At 40.2% G+C, this 26,835-nt stretch overlaps 1 protein-coding gene and 1 long non-coding RNA gene across 7 annotated transcripts in view; one reads left to right on the top strand and one right to left on the bottom strand.

Annotated features, from left to right (window-relative positions):
- Positions 1-1,959, bottom strand: part of LOC121814828 — an 11,134-nt gene extending 9,175 nt beyond the window's left edge. Inside the window, exons 1-2 of one of the 2 annotated variants that reach the window (XR_006054595.1) lie at positions 1,566-1,959; positions 7-134 (exon numbers count right to left, since the gene is read on the bottom strand). This is a non-coding gene — a long non-coding RNA (uncharacterized LOC121814828). The remainder of the gene's footprint in view (positions 1-6; positions 135-1,565) is intronic. The other variant, XR_006054594.1, reaches the window with a different exon arrangement.
- An 18,954-nt stretch (positions 1,960-20,913) lies between these two features.
- LOC102290412 (myocyte-specific enhancer factor 2D homolog) overlaps positions 20,914-26,835 on the top strand; it is a 32,556-nt gene continuing 26,634 nt past the window's right edge. For 4 of the 5 annotated variants that reach the window (XM_005927558.2, XM_005927559.2, XM_005927557.2 and 1 more), the window contains exon 1: positions 20,915-21,133. The gene's annotated coding sequence lies outside the window, so the exon portion shown is untranslated. Of the gene's footprint in view, positions 21,134-26,835 lie in introns of all 5 variants that reach the window. The other variant, XM_005927556.2, reaches the window with a different exon arrangement.

Genomic DNA, 26,835 nt, shown 5'->3' on the forward strand with positions numbered 1-26,835 from the left:
ACTGACTCTGCACCGGCAACGCTCCTGAGGTGTTGCAGCGGTCCCACTTCAAATTAGCAACTTATCCACTTGTGCATCAGCTGACTTCTCACTTGTGATGCACTTCCGTCTCCGGGACACGGCGTGAATGTAACCTGTGGGAGGAGGTCAGTGAACGCTTGATCGTGCACCTGGATTCACCTGTTCAGTTTAACTGCTGAGTCATATTGACACCTATATGCCGGTTCCTGTTTCTTATGTTGCAGGACCACCATCACTACCACCTGGTCCTTTGCTGTACATGTGCACATGTGGATTGTGCTGTTCTGGGGTTCAGTAATGAAGAAGACAGCAAATGGATCCTTTGCACGTGTTTCTTTTGCAATCAGAACAGTTTTTATTGAAGAGAGGATCTAGAATGAGCTCCAAATGAGGGGGCATCTTTTTGGAGGAGCTGCGCGTAACATTTCAATGTCAGTCAGATGTTAAAAAGTCCAAACACACACATGAAGTCTGATTCCCTCTCACACAGATTAAGCGGGCCTTATGTAAGAGCTCTCCGGGCAGAGCGCTATGCTGGCACCGGGGTGTATAATCCCGGGCTACATGAAGCCCTGCAGGAGCGCTGCTGGGTTCACGTACAGTAATCACCTTGGCCTTTTTTCATGCTTGCTTCACTGCTTAGCCTTTCCAGTGCGTAATCGGCTGACAGCAAACAGGCCAAACAACACAAGGCTGCAAAAGGCTATGGCGCCCGAGGCCACTCCAACACCATCACCAACACAGGCCGGTGTTAGGCTCTCACTACCACATTATGATTACATATTAGATCAGTTAGAGGAGAACTTATGTTCCTCCAGTCTGTGAACTCTTGAAAATGACGCAACGTGAACTTATGCACAATAACAACACAGCATATGGTTGATCCAAGGTCGGCATCAACGGAAAAACGGAATAGTCCAAAAAGTAAATTCAATGTTGCTTCGTTTGCGTCAGTAAACACCAACCCACTGCTACCAAAGAGTCACCTTTTAGACAAAGGTGGGCTAAACAGAGGGAGGGGAGAGGAAAAAGGGGATCTCAGTGACCATTAATCCCGAGCGTGCAACATAAAATTTTATACCAACAAACGAGAGAGAAAACTTATCGAAAACAGATCACCTGTGACCAACCGTAAGTCAAGAAAAACCCGCTAAACTCACTCCTGCGGTCAGATTTGTGCACACATGTGCTTTCTGGTGCCAAACAAAAGTGTTTGCAGCCACAAGTGAAACTACACGTCTGCGCTGCTGCCATCGTACCATCGTTGGAGCCTTTATCTCAGATGCTGATGGTGCGCATCGTCCGCGCATCTTTGATCTTTTATCTATCAAAAACAAGCCTCACTTGAAGAAAATCTCAAAGCTTTGCTGCGCCTTACGAGTCCTCACTTCATGCACAATGGGGACAAACACATCAGCATGTTGTACCCTTAAAGCCCTCAGTGCTGCTCGGCTCCTGCAGCTTTCTGTTTTTTTTTTACCCCGAGTCGTGCCGTCACACACACACACACACAAATCACTTATTACACAAAACACGGTTCTTACTTTCTCCTACACGGGTGCAGCAGGGTGTACTGCACTGGGTTCAGCTGAGCTCCTGGAAAGCGCTGGTCTCTCCGGACGTGCGGCATGCTGGGAGCCAAATGAGCGCGTTCATGAGCGGCGTACAGAGCTTTGTGGCGACGACGCATCGTGACGTCCCACCGGCCCCGTCCATTTTTAAAAATTTTACGGGTCCTCTTTATTTTTTTCTCTCCACTCACATGTCGTCAGATGGCTTCCCTCTACATCCACAGCCCCGGTCCTCCCCGCGGCACACGGGGGAGTTGGGGCTGTCCGCCAGGATGGCTACATCTCCAGCACCGTTGTCTCCAAGTGGTTTAACATCTCATTTGTCCAAAATCATATACGCTGTCCAAGGCCCACCCCCTTGTGAATCAGTGAGGTAACACTGTTCCCACCCTCTGAGATTTTTGATATTATGCAAGACGGACGATGTAATTATCATGCGAACCTATAAGAGCGACTCTCACGCCCCCCAACAGACGCATGCAGAAGTGCATGGTGGCACATCACTCATCCATCAACCAAACATCCCTCTAATTCCTATAGTGTGTGTGTGTGTGTGTGTGTGTGTGTGTGTGTGTGTGTGTGTGTGTGTGTGTGTGTGTGTTATATGTGTTGATTCTTATTCTTGTAGCATCTCTCTGTATCTTTGCAATAGCATTATAAATAACTGCTATAAATTATAGCAGCACCACAGCTGACAGTCAAAGGAATGCAGTCCCGTGTCCCCGTGTGTCCCTGTATTTTTATGTTCAGCATCCTGAGGATATTCCCACTATATTTAATATATTATTTGAGTCAATGGGCCTAAACAGGAGCTTGTATCTACTTCTCAATAGTGCAGCCTGTAGCAGAAGCAAAAACATACTCTCCTGCACGGCTGAATATGGACATCATTTGAGCCTGCCTTGTTGCTTAGTGTTGAAATGTTTCAAAGGTGATGCTGTCTGCAGCTGAAACTTGTAGACAGACTTGAGAGGCGCTTCGGCTTGGCTAATTACCATGATAATCACGCCAGAAGTCTTTTGAATCCGTGAAAGACGAGAATCCTCTCAAACGTAATTGTATAGGATCTCAATATGTCTGTATGCACAGCCTAGACGTGCTCGACATTTGCATAAATGAAGCTAACCCAGCCATGTTGGTCTGTCTAGAACACACCAAGTGTGTAAACTCCATCTACCAAGTCCTTAATGAATCGCTGATAACGATTCTAGCTCTACTCTACACAACAAAGTGCTTCCATTCATGTTTTAATTAAAGGATACAATTAAATTTATTTTTGTGCTTTGTGGGACATTTTGATGAGAAGCCCACTTGAAGCTCCTCTCCTTGCATGCTGCAGATACTCTGAGCACACTGTTAGATTTGTAGTTTCATCACTGGAGGATCAGAAGGGCTTCAGGTTACCCGGTTACCCGGTGAAGAGTTGAGGGATCCAGAGCAAATACAGACACGTTTACTAAACTGAGAATAAAACAGAATTCAGGTTTATCCTCCAGCAACCAACAAGTTCTCTGCAGCGAGGAGAGGCGCGCTCACAGCCGCACCTGCGCGCGCCTCGTTGCCAGGAAACCAGTGTAAGCGCCGACGCGCTCTGAACCCCGAAAAGGCAGAAACGCGGATATTTTACTGTCCCGAAAGTCAACACCAGTGAGCTCACCAGTTGCTTACTAATGTGAATCCTGGCAACTGGGATGTGACTTAGTCCAAGTCAAGTCAGATTCAAGTCTCCTTAGAGAACATTAAAAGAGGACACGTGTGTCTACTGTTCAACAGCTGATTGAAAGAAGGCGAAGGAACAAGCTGCAAAAAAGACACAAAAAATCATAAGGAGGAGAGGGAAGTCATCTCTCCTCCAGCATGCACTGCGTGGCGCAGGTGTTGCCTGTTATAATTAGCTGCGAATTACAGACCAGACATGAGCCGCAGAACATAGCACCACAGACAGAGGTAATTTCCATCACACGGCACAGTGCGACGCATCCGACAACTAGAAGATAGCGCTGAATAGCACAGCTGGAAGAGTTGCAAAATATCTGAGTGGACAGTGTAGTCTGAACAAAATGTAGTAGTTAGCCTACAGCTACAGACCTGTGTAGAAGTTGAAGCCTCTATTTACCCCTTGAGTCTACAGAGCTAAAAGACGCTTTCAGAAGAAAACCTTATTACTAATCACTCCCGAGGAAAAATGCAAAACAAATTAGGCTAAATGTACAAAGTCTGAGTGTCATCTAGATTGTAATTTCAATTTGAGCCTGCTGCAGTAGGCTGTGCAGTATTTTAGTCCAATGATTGACTGAGAAGAAGGTAATTTCACTACTCATTTGTTGCAGTACGTTGTGTAGTTGCCCCAATAAGCCTCATATGCCCAAATAATGGCGCACTTTCAAGCTGAGAGGCAGATTGCACATTTCCCTGTCAGGTGATAAGGAGGTCGAGAGTTTACAGGTTTATTATTAGATATTATTCTCTGCTTCCATGTTATCGCCTCTGGATCCAGTTCATGTGGCTTTTGCGGGCTGCCTTCCCAAACTTTATTTGGTTCGTTAGAAACTGGTGAAAAATAATCGTCTTCAGTTTTCTTTCTCCAGGCCGTGGGAAGCAGACAGTCTTTTGGCTGCTGGGTCAAAATCTGTCTCAAACCTTCCGACAACAGTAAACCATCCTCACCATCACCCCATTGTTTTTACTGCTGCCAGTCCAGACGCCGGATAGTTTCGCAGCAGCGCTTCACTGAACAGAGAGGAGGCGGTTTTTACGCACATTGTCGAGCGCGCTCAAAGGACGCTTCACCTGTCGGTAAAGATGTAAATATGAACTGCAATACATTTTCGCCACCACAAGGATTCAGTGTGTGCATTTGTGCCCGTGTATGCGCTGACTCGGAGCTGGCACCCTCTCACCCCACGTCGCGCCAATATTCAAATTGGGATCCTGCGATTTGAATAGGAGCTTAATGAGATGTGGTGGTGTATATTAAATGAAGGGGGGTGAGGTACCTCATGAAGCTGAAATCCTGCTACAGATTTAGTGGAGTTATTTAAGAAATGTGTTTTACATTTGAACATAGATGTGTAGGTGAATGTCTGTGCTGGTGTCTGCAGGTCACTGTGAAGATCCAATATATTATCTGACAGGAGACACTTTTGTTTCTTCACAGTGGAAGGCAGTTTGGATGCTTGCATGAATTTAACTGGTGCTCTGTAAGAGGGAGCACCAGCTCTCCATCACCTTCTGGGGTCAGAGCACTTGTCACATATACTGCAGAGACTTTTACAGAAGGCTCTTTTGTGTTGCACAATAATTCAGACAACTGAGTAAAGACTGCACTTTCTCTCGGGGTGTGAGCACTGGAACCAGAATTTGTGACTATACAAAGATGTAGAAGTCTGGCTCTGCATGCTTCAATTAACGAAAAACTACAGTTGTTGAGGGTTTTTTTCTAAATTAAAATAATATCTCTAGAAAATTAGCTCTGCACCATGTTACATCTTACAGACCCAAATAACCCAAGCATTTTATTTTTTCCAGTTGTTGAATTCCCTCAGCCGTGAATTGTAGCTCAGGGGTGGTCACAGTTCACTGTTGTGTGCAGCCTCTAGTGTATTTTCCCATGTTGCTGCAGTTCCTTAAGAGAAAGTAAAACTAGATCTTTTTCTTCCTGTAGACATCAGTGTCTCAAGTACTGAACATGTTCAGCTTCTGCTTATTGCTGCCAACCAAAAGCCAGTTTTACACTGTGTAAGACAAACCCCATACAGAGTCCTTTCATCCTCTTGGAACCAACAGGAGCACATGGGGCAATAATCAGCCAATAACCCAAGTTCTACCAAAAACTAACAGATCAATTATCTGTAATTATAAGGTTTTACTGACATTCTCTGGTCTGGAAGTAGATTTTCATCCCCTCATTATGTGGCTCTCCCTGCATGAATGACCCGTCCTATTTGTTAGAAATGAACTTTGCTATGGACTTTTAGTTGCCTGAGAAGCCGTGCTGGCCTGTGCTCGTGAATAGTGGTAATGAAAGACGGTGGCAAACTCTCTCTGACTCCAACACTTGTATTTATTGCTGTAGCTGATTTAAACATTGAGGTGGGTGCTCCAGAAAAAAAACAGAACATTTGAATTTAATTTAAAATGCAAGATATATTTGAATATAAGATATTCTGAGGATTGGTGTTATAAAAAAAATTAGATTAATAAAAGACAGTTGGATATTTTTGAGTTGTTGATGAAGGTTAAAGTTGGCTACACACCATAACAAATTCAATAAAAATGTTTTTTGATATATCTGTATTTTTATAACAGGATCTTTTCTACTGATAAGCTATATTTAGGTTTTTTTAAAACTACATTTTTAAATAAAATTGCAATTAAACTTCATGGGGGGCATTATGAATGAACTGTAAATAGTTAATTACACTAATGTTGATAGGTTTTAGTGTTAATGAACAATATAATGATGGCTCTAATTTACAAACTGTTATTAACATCATAAACTGTAAATAACAGTTTGTAAATTATATATAAACATGATCTGGAAGTTGATCTGGATGTAATTCTTCTCATAATGAACCTATAAGAAGGCAGGTTGGTTGGTGGAAATAACAGGATTGTTAAAGAGTCTGAGCTTTGTGTCCTGCTTTATTCACTTATTTATTTATTTATTTATTTATTTATTTATTTATTTATTTATTTATTTATTTATTTATTTATTTATTTATTTATTCATTAACTTGTCTGTGTCTATGTTCCCTTTCCTGGCTGCTTGACGAAGTTTAGGAACCTAAAATAATTGCTTAGGTTTACGCAAAGGTCGAGGTTTGGAGTCTGGAGTGAGACCAGCCTAACTGTTGCCTCCGCACATGCTTCACTCACGGATTTGCACTAAAGCAGCCAGGCTTGTGCGTCACTCTGACCCGCCTGCAGCAACTCATTGCTGGCTAAACAGCCATATTTGACGTCCTGTGCATGAAAACTAACGAGAAATTAAACCTTTACTTCAAGATGCCTCTTATCGACTATGAGACCACAATTCTATACAATCCATAATAATCTATAATCAAATTTTATAATACTCAAATCAAATAATAAATCGATCACGATACTACTAATATTATAATTCTATCGTTTGTTAAAACTACAATAACTATTTAATATTTATTATCAGCGCTGATATAACTCATCACCGGTGTTGTGCCAAAAGTGATTTTCAGTATTTGTGCAAAAAACAAAAAAAAGATGGCCCGTATTTAAACTCCTGTAAATGACTTGTTGGCCTATAATATGTCAAACATGTTTTTCATGAATGATATCGAGTCACTGTGAGCCACAAGCGACGTTTCTGTCACAAAGTAGAAGCTGCAATCAGATTTTATGGAAAAGTGACTTTTATATATCTTTTATTTGTCCAGCTAAAAAGTATCATTGACATTAAAATGTTTTTTAAGAGTGACCTGCTGAAAAAGGGAATTGCAATAAATTAAAAAAATTCACAGTCTTCTAAAGATAGTGTAAGTGGCACCAGGATTGGATTGGACTCATTATAATGTAGACACAGAGCCAAAAAGATCACGTCTTTGTAAAACCAAAAGAAGAACGAAAAAAAGCGAACAAGCACTGAATTATTTCAGACTTTCAGCTTCGCAGGAATTCAACAGGCTTTTTACCTCAAAGGAAATATAGAGTACACGAGTCGTGAGAAAATAATGTAGAACATGAGATCAATTCATACAGCCTCCATCTTAACTCGGGTTTGTCTTGTTTTTGTAGCATTTTTTCGTATTTATTTTAATCTGTTTTGTGTGCAGCTCTTTGTGAGCACTTGTCTGTGTTTGATAAATAAACGTTTCTTTTTTAAACATTTATTTTTACACGTATTAAGTGGAAAACTTGGAGAAATATAATAATCGAAGTTGCCTGGATTCCGTGCTGTACCCAGTGAAAGTCATCCTTAAAGGTGATCCAGCAGATTATTCCTGTGTCCACTCCGCATTCAGACTGTGTAGCAGAACCACGCCTGTCACGCTTAATGTGGATGCTCTTCAGTTTAGTGAGACCTTGCGAAGTAATGCACGTATAAACAAATCAAATCAATTTTATTCCAGAGTTAGAAACAACATTTTAATTCCTCCTCTGAAGATTTTTGAAGAAAAAAAAAAAAGAAGCTCGTTCTTAAAACAATTTTCAAACCTGCTTTTGATCTTTTATCTTTATTTCTGAAGTGTTTAAAACAGCTTCTAGTTTGGGACAGATTGCCTGGATATTATTTTTTAATTTGATTTTGAATCGCTCTAACTGATCTCTGATCTTTAAATCTTCACGAGCTCGCCACAGAAAACAAGCCACAAATCAGGTGAACTGCACCTCCAAAGCGGTCACTTACCTGTCCTGTTGTCTCACTGAAACTGTGGTTTACAGCTCACGTCTGACTTTTTTAATCTTTCCATCGTTTCCTTTACTCTCCAGTCATATTCAATCACTTATTGATCACACTCATCTTTGGAAAATGCTCAGAAAACGTACAGACAGCCTTCTGCCCTCTCTTATTTAGCCTCAGTACATATTTGAACGTTGATAGAAACTTCCTCACCTCATTATTATTATTATTATTATTATTATTATTATTATTATTATTATTATTATTATTATTATTATTATTATTATTATTATTATTATGTCTTTTTAAAAAGCGCTGCTGGTCACATGAACATGTGGTCACAGTCTGTGAGGCCACAATCTCTGGTTCTACGAGGCTGTAAACACATTTAATATAAATGCAGTTTCCTGCTGAGTGAACACTAAGAAACAAACTATGAGCACTTAAAAACTGAAGCGTTAATTTACCTGCGTTCTTGTCTTGAAACCAGGTGGTTTTGTTTTCTTTTCCGCTTCTGCCATCATGCGGACGTTTTGTGTATTACAGCTAAATGCCGTCTGAATATTTGACTTCTGATCCTCTGCTGCCCCAACAGGATAAAGAATGTACATACGGGGCTTTTCACTGGATGAGGACTCGGAGGGGGGGGGGTAAAAGTAATAACTACACGAATACGTATTTCTTTCATTTTATTTCCACTGCATTTGTTATGATGTTATGAAATCGTTTGCACAGCTGATATGAGGTGATATCCTAGGCATTACGGCTAACATCTGCACTTTGGTCTCAGGCTTCCATAGCAGATTGTTACAGTCTTGTGGTTTGTTCAAACTTAATCTGTGCTTCCAAGTTCTTTCAGAGAAAAGAGGCTTTTTACTGCAACCCTTCCAAACGAAGCTATATTTGCTCAGTCTCGTTTTAATTGTGCTGTCATGAACTTGAGCATTTAACATGGTAACTAAGTTGGGTGACCATATTTTGATTTCCAAAAAAGAGGACACTTGGCCCAGTCATGAAGAACTTTAATAATACTGTTTGTTTAAAGAGAACTTTAACATATTTAAACGATACCTTATCTGTGCGGTTAATGAATGGTGAAATAAAAAATGTCATATAGGCTTTTACAAGTCAACAAGTTAAAAAAAAAAAGAAAAAAAAAGAGGATGGTTGGTCACCCTATAACTGAGGCCTGTGGAGTCTTAAGATGTAGCTCTTGGGGTTGCACAGTCTCGGTTGAACTCTGATGTTGGGAGATCCATAGTGTGTTACCACACACCTGCATGCTTCAGACCAGCAAACTGCCAAAACCTTTGTTTTATAGAGGTGCTGTTGCTTGCAAATGATCAGTTAATTGAGGGCATTTGATTATAATCACCTGCCTGCTACGTACCCTCTTAATTCTTATGGAAGCAGTAAGGGAAGTCCAGAGGAGGCTTTGAAACAGCCCCTTTTCACCATCAATAACATGGAAGAAGAAAAAACCCTGTTTTTTGATAGCTGTTGAGATTTTTTAAGCAAAGCTGGAGGAATTTGGAAGTCAGCTTTTCTTCCAGATGTTGTAACAGTAGCTACAGGACATCAGTACCTCAGCTCTTTTTGTAGCCCCCCCCCCATCCCGCATCATCACTGCAGATTTATAGATGTCTTTTGTGATTGCTGAGAACAAACAAAAGCAGCCTGTCTTCATTTTCGAACTATGTGACAGCATTAATGAGAGGGTGTCTGTGACCTCAGGAGCAGAATGCTTCCTGCAGATTATAATCAAATTCACAGCCGCCGTCTAAAACCTCTCCACCGCTCTCGTTAGCAGAGCATCATGTGGTATGTTTGTTGTGACGTTCGAAAACACAATCAGAAGATTTGAGTGTAAAACAAAGCACAGAATGAAATGTCATTAATTTAGTGAGTATACAGTATTGTACTGAATATTGCCTATTTATATCTTATTACTCCCTTCATTATTATCCCAATCACAATATTAAGCTCATTTCCATCTTCATATTTCTGTTCTTGGACTTTACTATTGTCTTTTTTCATGATTCACAGTCCAAAATCATCTAATCCATCTTGTTGTGGGTCTTGGTACTGCTTATAGCTTTATCCTCTGTTTGAAACAAGCAAACTTTAACTTCTTCTGATTGGCTGCCCCTCACAAATAGGAGGTTTGAGCAGCATGTGGGAGGAGCTTCTGCGCTCACAACAAAGCTGTGTGTCTGAAATACAATACAATACAATTTTTATCTATATAGCATGTTTATATCCCTACTGGCCATAGTGGGGATATTCACTCTCACTGACATCACATAGAGCCAAGAGTAGATTTAGTAGATTTTTTAAAAGAAAAAACTGTCTGAAACTAACTGTTTAAAGCAATCTTCAATTTCCTCAACATCTGAAGCACTGCAGTTTTTAATGCTAACACACCTTGTACTTCTGTCATACACTCATATGCCTGGATTTACCACCTGGGGGGCTCCTAGGCAAACTTTTGTTGTTGCAGCCACATATCACGTTAGCACATAGACTGTTGCAGGCTCACATTTATTGTTTAAGTCATTTTCTTTTCAGTGTGCTTTTTACTGCTGTCCATAGTTTTCTGTGACAGCAAATCCAGTACTTTTGTACTCTGACAGGTGATCCACAACACTAAAATGAGCAGAAACTAACTTGGGCTCAAAATAGAACTTACTACACACATTTGAAGCGCCATGGTTTTATTTTTTGAACTGGTCCTGGGTGGCTTTGTATGATTCACAGTCCAAAATAATCCTTGTTTTTCCTATACCGGGCCTCAGTGCACCTCTTCGGTTATTTATTTCACTGTTTGAAAGTATTAGCTCCTTCCCCTTTCAGCTAACCTTCCTCTGATTGCCTGTCTCTCACAAACAGCATGTGGAGGAGCTTCTATGCTCACAGCTACAGCTGTGTGCTTAATACGAGCATATAGGGAAGTCCCATACATCTGACAGGTACAAGAGTAGAAAAAACCAAACCTTTAGGGCAGTCAGGGGTCACCTGTACATGCATTAAACTTGTTGTTTGAAGCTGTTCAATGCTGAGCATCACCACTGCAATAGTCTACATGCCAGAAAATAGCAAAAAGCAAATAAAGAAGAATGTTCAGACTTACTGCTGTGAATAACAAGCATTACCTTGAGCTGATTGTTACCAGACAAACAAAAAGAACTGAATTCAATTACTTCTTTAAGATCAGGGTCACACAGCACGTAGGTCTATGACCTGCTGCTATGGATTAATAATTCACTGATGTGAGTTTCTGTTGGAGGAAGTGAGTAAATGATGGTCTGGGGGCTTTAGGGGCTCCTGAGCTGTTGAACACTTTATCGAATTTGTAATGTAGACACTCATAAACACAGTATCTTCCTTAAGTGTACTTCTTATTCACTTTGGGGAGATAAAAGCTGGTTATCACAGAGGCTAATCTGGATACTAATGCTCCTTATCAGTCAACAGGCTTCCTGTTGGGATTCCTAGTTTGGGCTGCTCATGCTGCTCTACAATCTTTGTTACAGCACATTACCACAATGCATGCACTAAGATCAGTTTATTTATATAGTCCACAGTCTTTACAGTCTATAGAACTTCTATCTTTGGACCTTCAGTTTACATAAGAAAAATAAAAATCCTCCACATTTCTAGTCCACTACACACGTAAACAGAGAAAATAAACAGGCTGACAGTATAGACAACATCTCTTGCTCTCAGGAGACTGCTGCATGTGTTTTAGTCAAATATACAGAGAGGAGGCTAGAAAAGAAGGCAGGCACTTCTCCTACACTCTTAGTTTTCTCCATCTTTGTGAGATTTTTCCTGTCATCTAAGGATGGAGGCCCTCAGCTGTTTTTTTCCCTTTTTCTTGGCTTTGTTTGTTATTCACTATTTGAGTCACTGTTTGGCTCTCCCTGGTGCCGTGTTATGCCGACATAGTTTAGGTTCACTTGCCCCCTCACTCGGGAGGGTCACTGCAAATGACTGCAAAGTTGTTATGAGTGATCACTTTTGATCCTGTGATGAAAAGTGTCTTTACTAACGGGAGTTTTCTCCATCAGGGTGACAGTGATCCAACCTGCATAGCTCGAGGTGTCACTGAGTGGTTCAACGAGTATGAAAATGATGCAAATCCAGTGCCCTCGCAATGCCCTGTGTTACAAGATGTCAACCCATCTGAAAGCTCTTAGAGTGTTATAAACACCAGTCCTCAGCAACACCATCATAAAAACACCAAATGAAGATTTTTAAAATTTTGGGTTTCAACATAGACTATTTTTACATTTTTCATTTTTCTGAAAACTTGGGAAATTTGTGTGTAGCAGTATTTTTGTGCCTTGTGCCAGCTGTCAGACAAATGCAGCCACTATGAAAATGAGCAAAAATGAGAAAAGAAAATCAAAGCTTGAAACACAATTTCATACAAGCAAGACGTGTTATAATTGCTTGGATTTTTTTATTACAGAGTTATGCTTCAAAGTATAACAAATCTGTAGAAGAAGCTTGCAAAGCTGGCATCTTCTACCTCCATCCTGATGGTAGTATGTATTCACTACAAAGAGGATGTGTTGCATCACTAAGGATTTGTCGTCCATTTCCCCAGCAGGACTCACAAAGTTGTGTCATACTGTTTTGCTGGTGACCTGCAATCTTACTGCCCATATTTACAATTTTATTTAGTTTGTTCTTATTAACTACAGACAGTGAAACAGTACTGTGCAAAAATCTTGAGCAACCCTCTATTTCCTTACATTTTGCTTCCAAGGAGCCAGACTTTCTTGTAATTTTTAAAGCCAACATCCAAGGAAGAGCTGCGAATGTCCTTCAAGGAGCGTGGAGAACAATTCCTGAAAACAGATAAATTACAAGAAAGCTTGCCTAACAGAGTTCAGACTGTGCTGAAGAAGAAAGATGGTCACACCAAATACTGGATTTTAAACTATTAACTCAGTTTTTTTGCCTTATATACTTTAGTTCCATGTATGTTTGCACCTATTTCCCATTTAATAAAACAAATGAGGGATGGCTCAAAACCTTTGCACAGCGCTATACATTCATTAGTATATAGACTACATAAAACACGAGATGCAACACTGCCCAAGTGTTAGCAGTAAAAGTAAATAATACTGCAACACTTAACACACTGTGGTCTATCTGTCAAAAATGACTTGACCCATCTGATGGTTGTGGTGGTCACCCTTAACTGTGACCTTTGCATTAAGATATTATGTTGTAAGTATAACCATAGAAGATTGCTAAGACAATTTGTTATCATCAAGACTCTGATCAAGACATATATGTTGGTCTGGGTTGTTTTTTTTTTTTTCCACCAATCTGATCAAAGATTAAATGTAAATATTCTACCAGATGTCAGAGGAGCTCACTACTTTTCTGTGGTTACATCACTTATAATAGCAGGTTTTCCTGGATTTCATTCGCTATGCTCCTGTCTGATCCTCTGAAGAGCCACTGGAGTCATGCAGCACTTCCTTCACTCTCTTTTTTATAAATCAGATTTTTTTAACCAGTTTATCTATGATGGCTTAAAAGGAATATCTGGAACACTGCAGCCGAAAACTAAAGTCTCAGGTCTTCTTTTGGAGAAAAGATTAATAGTAAAAAAATGCATACAGCAGAGCACTGTATTGTACATACAGACTGTCATTCTAACATTTTAGTGCAAACATAATGTTTTTGGCCTTCTAAAAGCATGTGAAATAATCAAGGTATAAAAGTTATGAATTATTAAAAGATAATGAAGATTTATTCTGGCTGTCCTGTCAGATGCTTTTGCTTTATTTTGGTTTATGTTCATTTGTTTTTGTTTATTTGTTGACAGCTGAGTCCTAATGCTGTGGTTTTTATCTTGTGAAATCACTTCTGAGCTATGAGATTTTTCTTTTTGTAGAGTGGCACATTTATGGGTGCATTTATCAGCGAAAATACATTTATGAAAAACACAAACTCCCTGCAGTAATATAGTGAGGGCAGGCTGGAGGAGCATATTATGTTCAGAGTTACCTAATGGTGTCATTTGTTTGGGCCTCATTACTCAGAGCAGGGAACAGTCCACCGTGAGGAGAAAGAGCATGCAGGCAGAAAAAGAAAATCTGAAATGTGCCGGGCTGTCTCTTTCTTTGTCTGAGACCATTTTCCAGTAAAACTGGTTTTCAGGATTTTGTCTTAATACTTTTGTCTCCTGACATCTTGAGTAAATTACTTTTTACTGTTTTTCAAACTATTAAATTAAAATATGCACTTACCTGCCTCTTTGTTCGAAACACCTGACTAACTGCGTTATTAATCCAAATGTCTAATCAGCCACATGGCAGCAGTATAATGAATTTAGTGATGTTTGTGTTCGATGAAGATGATCTGTTGACGCTCAAACTCAAACATGTCCCTTTATATTGTCCTTTATAACCACAGTGCTCCCATCTTCTGATGGCTGCTTCCAGCAGGATAACGCGCCATGTCACAAAATCTCAAACTAGGTTCTTGTACATAACAATGAGTTCACTGTACTCAAATGGCTTCCATAGTCATCAGATCCAATCCAATAGAGCACTATTGAGATGTGGTGGAGAGATTCACATTATGGATGTGCGGTCAACAAATGTGAAACAACTGTGTGATGCTGACACTTCAATATGGACCCAAATCTCAGAGGAATGTTTCCAGCACCTGGTTGAATCTTTATTATGAAGAATTCAGACAGTTCTGAAGGCAAAAGGGGCTCCAACGCAGTTTAAGGTGTGCCTATTAAATTGTCAGGTGAGTATATTTAACAAGATAGTGGTACTTAGGGGAAATGAAAGGATCGCTGAAGTTATTTCGGTTCATCCTGAAGGGGAAATGAATATCATGGAGTAGCAGTGGGGCTCGTACCAGATGTTTATTAACAATATATTTATGTAATGATGAAATAAAATAAAAAATCTTACTGTTTTAATAAGTAGGCATGATCATTTTTCACATGTCGACGTGTGATAGTAATGTTTAACTTCAATCCTAGCTGATTTAGCTCAATACTAATCACAGGAGATACCTTAAGTACAGTTAAAAAGTAATTGCCTGGTTCCTGATTTCTTAGCTTTTTTGCATATTTGTGGCACTTAAATGTTTCACACCACCAAACAATTTTTAATAGTTGATAAAGATAACCCAAGTAAAAAGAAAATTTAGTTTTTAAATGATGATTTTATTTATTAAGGGGAAAAAAAACTATCGAAGCCTGTGTCAAAAGTAATTGCCCCTGAAACCTAATGACTGGCTGTGCCACCCTTGGCAAAAAAACTGCAATCAAGTGTTTGTAATGACTGACAATGAGTCTTTCACATCTCTGTGGAGGAATTTTGGCCCACTCTTCCTGTTTTAATTCAGCCACATTGGAGAGTTTTCAAGCATGAAGATCATGTTTAAGGTCATGCCAAAGCCTCTCAATCAGATTTAAGTCCAGACTTTGACTAGGCAACTCCAAAACCTTTGTTTTTCTTTTTTGAGCCATTCACAGGTGGACTTGCTTGTGTGTTTAGATCATTGTCCTGCTGGAAAACCAAAGTGAGCTTGATCTTTAAGGCATGAACTGATGGCTGCACTATCTCCTTCAGATTTTCCTGGTAGAGAGCAGAATTCACAGTTCCAGGTCCTGAAGCAGCAAAGCAGCCCATGACCGTCACACTACCACCACCATGTTTCACTCTTGATATTAGCGTTAGCGTCGTGCCAGGTGTAAGGGGAGTCAAACCTTGCAAAAAGTTAAACTTTTGTCTCATAAGTCCAAAGAATATTTTCACCAAAGTCTTAGGGATCTTTTTGGTCAGCAGTGGTTTTCTTTTTTTTCTTCTTGGTGCTCTTGGACTAATTTGGTAAGCTGGCCACTCCTGTGTGGGTTGTTCCAAGTTTTCTCCATTTGTGGATAATGGCTCTCACTGTGGTTCACTGGAGTCCCAAAGCCTTAGAAATGTGACCCTTTCCAGGCTGATAGATGTCAATGATTTTGTTTCTCAGCTGTTTCTTAAGATCATGGTATGATGTGTTTCGTTCTGAGATCTTTCCTCAATTGTCAGACCGGTTCTATTTTAGTGTCTTATTGATTCAGTAGGTCTGGCAGTAATCTCTGGGTGTGGCTAAGAAATTGAGCCTTGCTTTCCAAAAATGTGGTTAGTCACATTTAATTCATAATTTAACAAGGGGACCAGCTACTTTTTCAAACAGGGCCAGGTAGGCTTGGATATTTTTTCTCCTTGATAAATGAAATAATCATTTAAAAACTGCATTTTGTATTTACTCGTGTTATCTTGATCTAATATTGAAAATTGTTTGGTGATGTAAAACATTTAAGTCTGACAATGATGCGAAACACTAAGAAATCAGGAAAGCAAATACTTTTTCACAGCAGTACATTCAGTATGTCCGTTTGCACATTTTCCATTTTCCTAGGAAAATATAAAGGAATAAAAGGTGGCTCAAGACTTTAATCTTTATTTTTCTTTGTACTGACAAAATTGATCAAACTGATGGAAAATAAATCTAAAGACACCTACACCGTGGTTTTATTTTATTTTATTTCACAACACTATTTTTAAAACGACATCTTTTTTTGTGTCGGGTGACTAAAATGTTTTCACCCCTAGGTTAAGTTTTGTCACCTATAACAACCTTGGTGTGGTTGCGTGTTGATATTTACATTGATCTTGTTTTCCATAAAAACAGGCACCTCATATTTCTATGCAACAGAACCAAGAATTGCACCTATTTCTCATCACAGCAATTCAATCTAAATTATAGCGAGTACTAGAGAATACCCTTGTGAATAGCCTCCATGCTGAAATGAAATCATGAAAGAGTAACATGATGGCAGAGTGGAGTGTGTGTGGGAGGGAGAGAGGTGTGTGTATGTGTGCGTGTGGGCGGCGGAGTGGGGCAGACCTGCATGGAGAGCACTTTGGCTTGTTTTTGTCATTACCGCGGTGAAAGTAAAGCACATTTCCAGGCATGCTGATGGGATAAGATGACCCCCTCCGGTAAACTCAGATTATATATATGGAGACGCGCTTGTCAAACAATAGGCTGCCTTGTTATGGTGGCCTTTGCTCAGGTTGCACATGTGAACACTATGGCTTGTTTACAGCGTGTACTGCACTGTGCGCACGCTCAAATATTTGCTGAAAACTCGTGGATTTATAACCACACATTCGATTTAGGCTCAAGGACACTTGCAGAGCAGAAGCTGGAGGATCAAACAAGCATCCAAACAATTAACCTGCTCTACCAGTGAATGTGCAGCCACTGTAACAAAAAGTTCAAACAGTTAATCTAAGCTTTCCTTAGCTACTATCGGATATTTAACGGATGCCTACATGTTTTTTTTTTTTGTTGTTTTTTTTTTACTTCTTTTGGAGTCCAAAGCCTTTCTACTTCTGAATCTTTCTTTCTCATGCAGCCAGATCTCTCTGCCCTCTGCACTGCATTTCATTTCTTACATCTGTCTCTGGACACTGTTATGCTGCAGACCTTGAGCTTCTGCATTATCCAGGTAGCTTCTATGTGCTCCTCAAAAGCTGCAGGTCATCACAGGATTCCTGCAACCCCCTTTCTGCTTTTCTTGGTGGATTTAAGTCCATTAACATGCTGTCTTTTCTCCATTCGACTTGGGCTCTCTCATCCTCCTGCGGCACAGCTCTTCTGCTTTTCTCCTTGTCCATAGTGATGGTCAGGTCTGTACTGATTCTTGTTAGATCTGAGCGTGATGCTTGTTTGAAGTTTATGGCTTTGAGTTGAACAATTTATCTCAGCCTTTGATACTGTGTTTCTAATCCAAAATGTCGTTTATGAGGCATATTTCCAAGATGTCAGTTGTTTTATCTCTGTCATCCTCTATTCCCTGTAGTGCCTCAGCACTGTGTCTGATACAGCATATGTTCTTAAACTAGGACATGAGTTTGCCTAGAAAGGCAGAGGAAAGAAGAAGAAGAAAGATGTGGGCAGCACATTAGTAGAAATGCAGATTTTTTTTACTCTCTAGAGATCCGCATGCACATCAATGTGATCTGACTTACAGGATGAACCTCACCCACTGGTTTGCCACTGGCAGCATATATATTTGCCAACTGCCATGACTGGGTTAACACATTTGTAGGCCCCAGGGCGAAAATTTGCAAATGAGCTTCTGCTGACCTCCTCCTACCTCTGTTCGATGTTTATGTGCTGTTTATGTCACCTCTGAATCGCTCCGCCAGTAAAAACGTTACAGATTCTCTTACAGCGCTAGCTTTTGTGTTTTCAGTTCTTCCTTGAGAGCAAAGGTAGAGACCAAGACAGCTTCATCATCATCCAACCAGACACCAGTGCTTGTGTAAAGTTATAATGCAGCGGCACTTCTGTTATATATTTTCAAATGTAGTCCTCTTTTAAAAGGCTCAACAGCAGTAACATGTCAAGAATAGTAGGTTTCTCCTTATCTGTTCTGAAAGACTTACTTAAAGAGCCTGTCAGGATTTTTCATTGACAAGAACAGGATGGATACGGCTGCCAGCAAGCTAACAAGCTGCTGTTGCTTGCTGCCTGCAGAACTCATTTAAATGAAGCTGGGCATGGTAGTAAGCTGTTTTACACCTGTCAAAGTCAGCACAGAGGATTTTTACTTTTATGTAACAAAGTGCTTAGTCATTATGATTCAAACCCCATGTGTAACAGAGGCTTTCTCTTTGAAGGTGCCACAGTAAAACAACTAAAATTAAAACAAAATATAAGCAAAATTCAAGCAACGTGTATACATTCAAAGGTCTGTAGACCATATAGTATCTGTGCAGGGAATGCGAGAGTCCTTTGCAGTGCAAAGAATGCTCTAATAAGTATTCAGGGCTTTAAATGGAAAGTGGACAGCTGCTGCGCAGGGAGCCCAGGAGGCTTGCATTGCTTAGCAATGACTTTGTGGTAATTTGATTAACTGACATTTAATTCAGAAATATGCATCTCTAAAGAACTGAAATAGCAAGAGCGCTGAGTATTATTGAGGGCCCTGTGACAGTATAAAAGATGTATGACTCCTGGCTCTGAAAATAAAACCAATGCTGAAGTGCCTTAGACCTGCATTCTTTTAAGTTGCTCCCAGGGGGCGACACTTGCGGTTGCAAAAATACTTATGCAGAGGTCCTCTTAGTTCCCTTCCTCTGTGATCTCAGTAACACAGAACGCAGTCAGTTTTGAATCATTTTGAATAAAACATGAAGTCCATTTTGTAAATTATAGGGGATTATCCAGGATATGCCCACTGGCTAATGCCTTGTCAATCACAAGTCATTAGCCAATGACTTTTCAGATCCACTGTGGAGGCTTAATAACTGGACTTCACAAACCAACAGGTGAATCACAGTGGCTATGTCCACATCTTATACTGTCTTTTGTTAGAACTCAGTATGAAAACATTCAATGCCATGCTTATGTTGTGAAGAAGTGTGGAGATTGGCTGGGGGACTGACATAGGTACTCAAAGGTGATGAGGCCCCTCGGCCCGCTAACGTGTCAGCTTTGCCCTGTAATACTGTACACCAGAAATTACTCTGCACACAGAAGTCCTTTTCTTTCCAATGGATAATTTATTATGTGTACACTTCTTACACATTATAAATATATGCACTAGTGCATGTGTGCTGGGCTATAATATGTAGTCTATACACTCACTGGACACTTTATTAGGCACACATAGATTCAACAAGGTGTTGGAAACACTCCTCAGAGATTCTGGTCCGCAATGATGTGATAGCCTCACACAGCTGCTGCAGATTTGTTGGCTGCATATCCAAGATGTGCATCTCCCGTTCCACCACATCCCAGCAGCATATTATGACTGTGGAGACCATTTGAGTACTGTGAACTCATTTTCATGTTCAAGACGCCACTTTGAGATGATCTGAGTTTTGTGAGATAGTGCGTTATCTTACTAGAAGCAGCTATCAGAAGATGGGTAGCTACATTGTGGCAATGGACTGACAGTCAGCCACATTACTCACGCTGTGGTGTATAAATGATGCTTAATGTGACAATCAGCTGCCTGAACAGGTAGAATGATTTCATACTTTCATAGCAAATTCTGAACCTACTGTCTGAATGTTGCAACAGAAAATTGTCTAACTGTGAATTGCAGCGCAGATTGTAGCCTGTTTTATGTTTTCTGATCATTCTCTGTAAAATCAGGATGTAGTATTCCAGCATTTCATCAGCTTTTGAAATAATCAGAACAGCCCATCTAGCACCAACAGCCACCCCACATTGAAAAAAGTCACTTAAATCACATTTCTTCACCATTGTGATTCAATTTCAGCTTCACCGGGTCATCTTGACCATGTGTACATGTTTAAATGCACTCATTTGCTGCCACGTAACTGCCCAATTAGAGATCTGTGTTAAGAATCAGTTGAACAGGTGTACCTTATGAAGTGGTCTGTTTTATATATGTATATATATCTCACCGATTTCACCACGTGTCCCTTTATTTACTCTTAAACAATACGTGGACATTTCACCAGTCATAGCGTCTGGTATACCGTTAGAAAAGAAGCACTTGAGGTGAAAACAATTTAAGCGGTAATTGCCTCACAACATTCAACATTTCCCACTTTGACAGCCTTCACATGCCGCAGCAGGCGGTTATTCGCCGCTAACAGGGCTGTGTTGATTGCAGACGTGAAAAACAAATGGGCTAGCGGGCTCTCTTATGGAAAGCAGGCAGGGCACAGTGGGGCTACAGTGACATTTTCCCCACATGCAAAATCATGCAAAAGGTAAATACTGAGGCGGAGGGATACCAACACTATTGCAGAACATGGCCGTCACCTCCGTCATGTCCTCTCCCGCAGACCGACCCACTCGTCTGCGATTGGACGAGAAGTTTGCACGTCAGCTCCCAATTGGACGAGCGTCACGTCGATCACGTGCTAATGTCAATGACGTCGATCGTACACTGGGTACGCTGTGTCGCTTGGGTGGATAGTATAGTTACATCAACATTAAAGGGAATAAAATGCCGCGGATTCATGTAAATAGAGACTTCGCTTCAGCGCTGATAATTAATGTTTCTTAATTAACACGGGTCACCTCTGGAGCCGGTAGTGGCAGGCCTATTTTCGGTGTTTATCAGCAATATTTCAGGGTAAGTGGAGTGATACATTTCCTTCCTGCGTCTTTTTTCCTTCACACGGGTGCAGACCTGCTTGCTTTATTATTTAAATACAAAAAAGTAATAAGCGAGACTACTGTGTTATATCACACAGATGCCCAGTCTTCACGTGAACATGAAATATCCGTGATATGATTAAAAGTAGTGCGTACTCCAGCTCGCCCTGCCGAGTTATATGGAGAGAGTGAGGAAGGTAATGGCTGTCGGTCGGACTCGTAACTAGAAAATTGTGAAATGGCCTGTGTAGAGTAACGTTAGCTCGTCCTTTGCTTTCCATGTTGGCTCCGGTAGTTATGATGTCCTAAACGGCTGCGTTAGGCTTTTAAAAAGCACGAACCGAGGATCTGACACTAGGTTTTGTCTCCAACATGTCAGATTAGATCCTGTAGGGTACCTGTCTGCCGTCAGTGGGCCTCCTCAGTATCCAGACTCCCATCTGTCATCATGGTTAGACAGTTTGGACTCCTGCACCCACTTTGTTAACAAAAAAGGGGGAAAAAAATCCACTTTAACCTAATGTGGTCTTCACATACCAGATCTCACACGGTTATTAGTTTAACGCCATTAAGGAGAAAACAGTCCAAGTGCACATAAAGGAGAGCTATTGTTCAAAGCTGTTCACCCTGCTGCTGCATTTTTTTTATTATTATTTTTTAAATTATTTTTTTTAGCTCTTCACAGGAGCCCGAGGGAAAATATATTTCACTTTCCTGCACTGGTTTACGTGTGTGCAGAACAATGCACATAATATTTAAAAGCGCTAACAATCAGTGGTCACACTACAATGTCCATATTTGTGTGGTCTTTTTTTGTTGCGTTGTTTATTAATACTTAAAAGTAATTCCAGTGAAATTGGGGCTCTGATGTGGTTTAGCAGAGAGGCTGGCCCGTGCAGCCATGATTTTTCTGTGCCCTCCTATGGTAGATGCCAGTGCTGCTGGGCTATAAGTAGGCCACTTTGACAGGGTGATCCACCGCTGTGAGGCGTCCCTGCAGATGGATTCATATCAACATCCCTCGGTAGTGCAGCCCCACTGACCATCAGCACAGATTTTACACATAATTTCTCGTTTATTGTGATGTGTACTGTATGCTGTGGATTGAGCATAAAATCCTCATGTTTAAATGTTTCAAAATGTCACCTTATTATTTGGATTGCAAATGCTTCCCAGTTCTGGTCCTCTGCTGGCCTGGCAGCAGGATCAACATGCTGGCAGGCCAAAAACTTTGCTATCTTCAAGTGAAATATCTGATTAAAATGAGAAAAACAACATTGATATAGAAGCGTGTTGCCACCTCGGGGTTAGGATTTAAGCTGACAAAGCTGGAAATGGTTGCCAAGTTGAACGGAATGAAATAGTTTCTTCACAACAACAAATCATTAAGATAGCATCGTGCTCTTAGGTTATGGACAGTGATTGCATGCCAAGTTTTGTCCTTCTGACCTGGCTGAAATAGTCCATCCATGTAAGGATAGTTTTAATTTGTTTCCCTTTGTGTTTAGTGTGCCTTGAACTGAAAGCTCATTAAAATTGCAATAATTTTCCACTCAAATAACACCTCATCACATTGAATTTATTAAGGCTTGAGGCAGGTCTAAGAAATTTGGATGTTTTTGCTTTAGAAGCATAATTTGCTAGAGTAATGACATTTCTTTATATCTTCTTACGACTTTATTACTTACATGTCTAATGCTTTTTGCTCTTAAACAGTAATATTAGTTGGAAGGTTTTGGAAGGTCAGACATTGACTTGTTTGGTAAAGTTCATTTAATAGGAAGACACAGTGTAACACTGTCCTAATGCACAAACTGGCAACATATGCGAGTCCTTAGTAATATTTTTTTGCTTTTAAAATGACAGTGTCTAGTTAAATCTCGTTTAAAAAAAAAACAGCTTTATTTAAATTGGAAAGCTTGGAGCCCTAAAGCAATTAGGTGGTTAATTGAGGAGTTGAGTTACGAAAAAATGGAGACAGATATGCGAAACACTCCCTGAATTCAGCTCCCTAAATGGTGCTTTTTTTTCTTGGTCCTATATGAAACCTAAAGATGCTACTTTAGAAATTACAAAGAGATTTTTCTCCATTGCCTGAGATTTTCTATGCAGCACCTTAATAATCAATGTGTTGTTGCCTTATGTTGTCAGGTGGATGCAAAGTCACAAACTGTGAGTGTAAATCAATTCTATCCACCTTTTGGCTGTGGGAGATTGAGCCATTAAGGCCATCAAGTACTGAATCCTTGTCTGGGAGCCGGGCAAACCCCATTGCTAGTCACGTTTGAGGCTCCGACCATTTATCTCAGGGGTTTGGCACATTTCATTGGGCAGTGCGTAATCCGCTAAAGGTCACTGTCACTAATTACACTACTCCAAAACAGGCAGATGCCTACCCTGAGCTTGATTGCGCCACCCTTCATTAGGAGACTATTCAAGGGTTGCATAAGCATCACTTGCATGATTCGAATAACATATGTGTGGCTCTTTTTCTTTTTCCTAACCAGAGTGACCAAATGCCTTTCCTCCTACGATGATGAGGCACACCTGGTCCAGCTGAAAGTCATTCATTTGCCACTGTCACAGACTTTTTAAATAGTGTCTTTTAGATCGACTTGCGCCTTTTCTGGCTGATTGGCTTCCTGCGTCTGAGCGAGATTGGTTCGACTGGCTGCAGGGCTCAGTTTTAGCCCAGCGGTGATCTCGTTATCTCAGTGTCCAATCAGTCCTCCGGCCACCTCCTAATTGAGCCATCGCGCCTTAAGGGGGAAGAGGAGGGATGAACGTGTCAATTACAATAATGAGGGGGCAGCCATGCAGAGGGCAGTCGGGGAGAGGAAGGCTAGACAGAAGCCTTGCAGCGTCGCCCCGTTATGGTCAATTCACGACTAATCAAAGATAATATTGTAGCCTGACAGTGCCAAAGTTAGCAGAGTCAGTAGGGAAGAGCATTTTTTAAAATCATTTTCCCCTCTAGCTGTGGGATATTTCTACATGTCGTGTTGTGGTAATTGTTAGAGCCGCTGAGTGATCCATTAACACTGCTGTGGATATAGATTTAATATACGGAAAGCTCGGTCTAAGCACAACTCAAAGCACCTAATGCTCATGCATCTGTATGTGTCAAGTAGCTTTTTGGGCTCGAGGGTTATTGGATTAGTTGTTAGCCTGTATTTAAAAAGGTCCTTCATAAAATGTTGTTTAATAAAGGACACCAATATTAGCAGTAATAGTAATATTATTATTATTACTGCAGGCTTTGTGAGCAGAGGACTCGTGCAAAAACATGACATTTTGAGCACTTTTTATGACTTGACAACGATGATGATGCTGATGCTATTAAAGACTAGTAGGTACACTCATGAACGGATTCACAGCTAATAAGATGAACCTGTGTGTCGATATGGCAGCCACTACTGCTGTTTATACACATAAGGTACTTGGAAAGATTTAGCTCATTAGCAGCTTAATCAATCAGCCCATTAATTGATTGGTAATTACTCTGTGTTTTCCCAGCTTCACAAAGCTGCAGATTTTTGGTGTTGCTGTAAAAGACTTTAAAAGCTCAGATGGTCACGCAAAGCATGATGATATGAAGATGTCACATTGGAGGCTGATGTGTCACAATGGTTTGATTGTTATAGAAGTGTTAATTTCCTGTTTTTATATGTGGATTTTCCATATATTGCTGTAAGTTGCTGTTATCATTTCCATTGCATCAAATAATTACTTTTTTTTTTGTCACTACGGGCCTTTATTAGTATTAGTGTATAACGAACCATAGAATCTATTGAGCGATACACTTAAACAAACCATCATTATTCAGTTGGTAATGCTAGTGTTGTGAAGGGGGTTGTATTTTAACTCAGACCACAATCTGTAACACAACCAGACAACATAGTTTTTGCTGTCTAAACCTAACCAGTGACTGAAAGCAAAAGTAAAAAGCCAGCGCAAACAAGATGATCATCAAGTGAAAACAAAGCACAAAAGTCAAACATCTAAAATTTTGTAGCTGAGAGTGTGTTAAAACCAAGGATGCTGTTTCTGATATCTTTATCTATGAGGAATCTGCATTATATCGAGTAACAAAAAAACACTTACACTTCCGTATAAGCCAGAATTTAAAAGTGATTGGAATCGTTTTTATGCGAGCTGACACGGGTACGGGGGCACGTCACAGCCCGCTGTGACTAAATGAATGTAAGTGATAGTGAAAATACACTGTATGGCCACACCTGACCCGCTCAGTGAGATTATTATTTTCATCTCCAGAGAAAATTGGTTGGCTGGCGAGCAGAAAAGTCATAATGGATAAATTGAGGAAAAGAAATGATAGCAGCTGCTGTGGGTTCAGGTGGCGGTAGAAGAAATTCAAAGTTGACCGAACAAACTAAAAAAAAAAAAGACCAGTTTAAACATTTACACGATCAGGACGTCTTGTATGAATTCATAGGTGCAGCTCTGGTTTGAGTTTTCACCAGTTAATTCTCAGTCTGGACATTTGTTAAAATGTGGGTTATTTTTTTTGGGAAGCCCCATGTGCACTCCAGTGGCGTTTTCATTTTTTCCGTCTGGCCTAACAACAGTCCCACAGGAAAGCTCGGATGCGGAGGGTCAAGACTGGAGGGAAAACTTAACACAATTGCCACAGAGCCGAGCCCACACGTAGGAAAGAGAATGGGGTTTAGGTAATGTGTTTAGTAAAATGTGAGCTGAAGATAAAATTGGTTGAGGAAAGAAAAGTAGTTTTGCTGTGAATTTTCAGGCCAGTAAGGAGATTAGAACAGGTTAGTTTTGGGGTCCATTTCACAGATGTGATGAAATCTGTTTAACATATTTTTTATTACATAAAAACATAGATTTTAAAATAACAGAGATTGCTGGAACTCGGTCCATTGACTGTCTGTTGTTGTCAGTAAGATCACAAAGAAAAGCAGCACTTTCTGAAATACCAGGATTTTCTGTCCTTCCACTAATTAATAGACAAAACAAATTTTCCTTTCAGCTCAGGGTAGCGCTTGATTTAATGTACCACACCAGGCAGCTCCCATAAATGCAAAGCATCAGCATTGCACCTGACTGAGTTTAATGAAATGTTCTTGCTAAAACTGTGATTAATGAATGATTAATTGTGCATCCCGAATGTAATATAGATTAATTAAAAGCTCTCGCTGCAGATAGGATAAGTGCACCTGTGCAGTATGTGACTCTTAATGACTTTTAACTCATTATCATGCAAAGTAAAAGTGGCCAACTGCTTATGTATTTGTAAATACATAAGCAGTTAAATATTTGTAAGTACTGCAGCTGTTATAAGATCGACCCTTTAACAAAGCTCATTACCCCGGGTGTCCCGGGTACAATCACAAAGTGCCAAGTCACTTCATTCTCAAATCTATGTTTTTCCCAAGTAGCAGATTAGAGCTACAGTGGAGTTGTTAAGGATTTCTGCCAAAAATGTGTTTTTAAACGTGTGTGTGAAAGAAAAACTAAAATAAAGTTTTCAGAGGCTTGTAAACCATCCAGTAAATGTCTTCATTAGCCGATAATAAGCCCAAAGGCCTGCTCTTCAAACTAAAATTACTTTGATTATTTCCATGGTGTCACTGAGTAACCCTGAAGGGCTGAATCCTGGAGAAAATCATACTGACAATTATCTTGACTGACGTCACGTTT

Source organism: Haplochromis burtoni, unplaced genomic scaffold, assembly GCF_018398535.1.
Source record: "Haplochromis burtoni strain Fernald_Lab_line unplaced genomic scaffold, NCSU_Asbu1 Contig_90, whole genome shotgun sequence".
In the NCBI taxonomy this organism is placed as follows: Eukaryota; Metazoa; Chordata; class Actinopteri; order Cichliformes; family Cichlidae; genus Haplochromis; species Haplochromis burtoni.